Source organism: Carcharhinus amblyrhynchos, unplaced genomic scaffold, assembly GCF_965287045.1.
Source record: "Carcharhinus amblyrhynchos unplaced genomic scaffold, sCarAmb.v2.hapA scaffold_43, whole genome shotgun sequence".
Lineage (NCBI taxonomy): Eukaryota > Metazoa > Chordata > Chondrichthyes > Carcharhiniformes > Carcharhinidae > Carcharhinus > Carcharhinus amblyrhynchos.
The window spans coordinates 2,733,883-2,736,958 of record NW_027649784.1 but is presented as its reverse complement, the minus strand read 5'-3'; positions in this window follow the sequence as shown (position 1 = coordinate 2,736,958).

Sequence of the window (3,076 nt, the reverse complement as noted above, 5' to 3'; positions counted from 1 at the left end):
GGTAGAAAGTTTATCTTTAGTTTGGGTTATCAGGATTGGCACAGGTTTGGAGGACTGAAGGGCCTGTTCCTGTGCTATTCTGTTCTTTGTTCTATTCTTATTAAGCAGCTGGGGAAATATTACTGTATAACAGGCAAGGTTTACAAGTGAATTACTGCAGCGCCGCCTGTTGTCTGGGCACCGCCTGTTGTCGGGGCGCCACCTGTTGTCTGGGTGGCGGGGGGGGGGGGGGGGGCCCGCCTGTTGTCTGGGTGCCGCGGGGGCACCGCCTGTTGTCTGGGCGCCGCCTGTTGTCTGGGTGCCGCGGGGGCACCACCTGTTGTCTGGGTGCCGCCTGTTGTCTGGGTGCCGCGGGGGCACCGCCTGTTGGCTGGGCGCCGCCTGTTGTCTGGGCGCCGTGGAGGGGGGGGGGGGGGGGGCGGGGGGGGGGGGCCTGTTGTCGGGGTGCCGCCTGTTGTCGGGGCGCCGCCTGTTGTCTGGGCGCCGCGGGGGCGCTGCCTGTTGTCTGGGCGCCGCCTGTTGTCTGGGTGCCGCGGGGGCGCCGCCTGTTGTCTGGGCGCCGTGTTCAGTTACCTTGCAGAGCGTGGCATCGAGGAGAATTTGAACGGAGATTCCTTCAGTCCGTACAGGCGACCATTAAAGATCTACCCCCCCACCCAGTCACCGCTTGAGCTTGAGCTGGAGACGTTCTCGTCGTCCTTTTGTCTGTGGGGGCCACACCAGTCCTCTGCCGACTGGCCATTCGCTGTGCTGGGATCTTGCTGTGCGTGGTTTGCCGGCGCGCCGGGGTGCGTGCCACCCACTGTCTGTGAGGCTGCAATAAGGTGCACGCTGCCTCCCAGTGCTCGGGGAAGAGGGGGATGTGTTTAAATTGGCGGGGGGGGGTGGGGGGGGGTGGTTGGTGGTGGGGTGGTGGGGAGATGTGGGTGCCAGCAGCAAGGCTGGGGGTCCTGCCCACCCCTAACTCTCCCTCAACTCCGTGTCACCCTCCACCATCTCAGAGGGGCAGGTGAGAGTCACCCCCATTTGGCTGTGTGTCTGGAGTCACGTGTAGGCCAGACCGGGGTAAGGACGGCAGATTTCCTTCCCTAAAGGGAACCAGATGGGTTTTTCCGACAAGTAGATTCTTAATCCCGGATTTTTTTTACTGAATTCAGATTGCACCGTCTGCTGTGGCGGGATTCGAACCCGGGGTCCCCCAGACTGTCTAGATTAATAGTCTAGTGATATGGCCTCCCCGGTTATACGTAGCGTGGTGTCCGTTACTGAGGCTAATTTGATTGAAATTCCCTGAAGCCTGCTGAACTGGGGTCTGAGCCGGTGTATCCGGGTATTAGTCCGGATTTCTGACCATGTTTCCAGTACACCCTCCACGCCTGTAGAACGGAGTAGAGTTGTTTCGCTCACGTGCTTTCACACTCTCTTCCTCTTGCAGTACCACCCGCTGCCAAGTTCTGGCCAGTCCGAGAGATTATCACCACCAGTAAGTGATAGTGTCATAGAGGTTTACAGCAGGGAAACAGGCCCTTTGGCCCAACCTGTCCATGCCAACCCTTTTCCTCCCCAAAGCTAGCCCCAACTGCCCGCATTTGGCCTATATCCCTCTGTACCCATCGTACCCGTGTAACTGTCTGAACGCTTTTTAAAAGACAAAATTGTACCTGCCTCTACTACTACCTCTGGCAGCTCGTTCCAGACACTCAGCACCCTCTGTGAAAAAATTGTCCCTCTGGACACTTCTATATCTCTCCCCTGTCACCTTAAACCTGTGCCCTCCAGTTTTAGACTCCCCTACCTTTGGGAAAAGATATTGACTATCTCGCTGATCTGTGCCCCTCATTATTTTATAGACCTCTATAAGATCACCCCTCAGCCTCCTACACTCCAGAGAAAAAGTCCCAGTCTATCCAGCCTCTCCTTATAACTCAATCCATCAAGTCCCGGTAGCATCCTAGTAAATCTTCTCTGCACTCTTTCTAGTTTAATAATATCCTTTCTATAATAGGCTGACCAGAACTGTACACAGTATTCCAAGTGTGGGCCTTACCAATGTCTTGTACAACTTCAACAAGACGTCCCAACTCCTGTACTCAATGTTCTGACCGATGAAACCAAGCATGCCGAATGCCTTCTTCACCACTCTGTCCACCTGTGACTCCACTTTCAAGGAGCTATGAACAAGTACCCCTAGATCTCTTTGTTCTGTAACTCTGCCCAATGCCCTACCATTAACTGAGTAAGTCCTGCCCTGGTTCAATCTGCCAAGATGCATCACCTTGCATTTATCTAAATTAAACTCCATCTGCCATTCGTCAGCCCACTGGTCCAGTTGATCAAGATCCACTGCTATTGGAAATACCACTGTCCGCTCTGCCACCAGTCTTAGTGTCATCTGCAAACTTACTAACCATGCTCCCTATAGTCTCATCCAAATCGTGAGTATAAATGACAAATAAACAGTGGGCCCAGCACTGATCCCTGGGGCACACTGCTGGTCTCTCTAACCCTCTGTCTCCGTGCCGACATGAGTAACCGTGACACTGATGTCCTCTATCAGACAAGCTCCCAGAGAGGGAGTAACTGCCCTCTTCTCCCCACAAAGAATTGTAAATGTCCTCTCCAAATTTCCCAATCCTCAAGGTTCCTCTTGGCCAAATGGGGAAGGGGAGGCAGGGGGGCCTGAGGGGATGAAGGAGACCCCGACAGTGTCACCGTATCACTGCCAATAATCCCAGATCACACTGACTGGTGATGGTACACAGGGTGTGAGGAGAGGGAGAGGGTACACCAACAGAGGGAGGGAGGGAGTGTAGATACAGGACGGAGGAGGTGTGCATTGGATGGAATGGAGGGAGGGAGGGAAGAAGGGAGCTGTGGATGGACAGAGTGAGTGTAGGTGGAGGGAGGGAGGGAGGTGTGGATTTATGGAGGGAGGGAGGTGTGGACGGATGGAGTGAATATAGGTGGAGGAAGGGAGATGTGGGACGGACGAAGTGAGTGTAGATGGAGGGAGGACGGAGGTGTGGATTTATGGAGTGAGTGTGGAGGGAGGGACGGAGGTGTGGACGGATGGAGT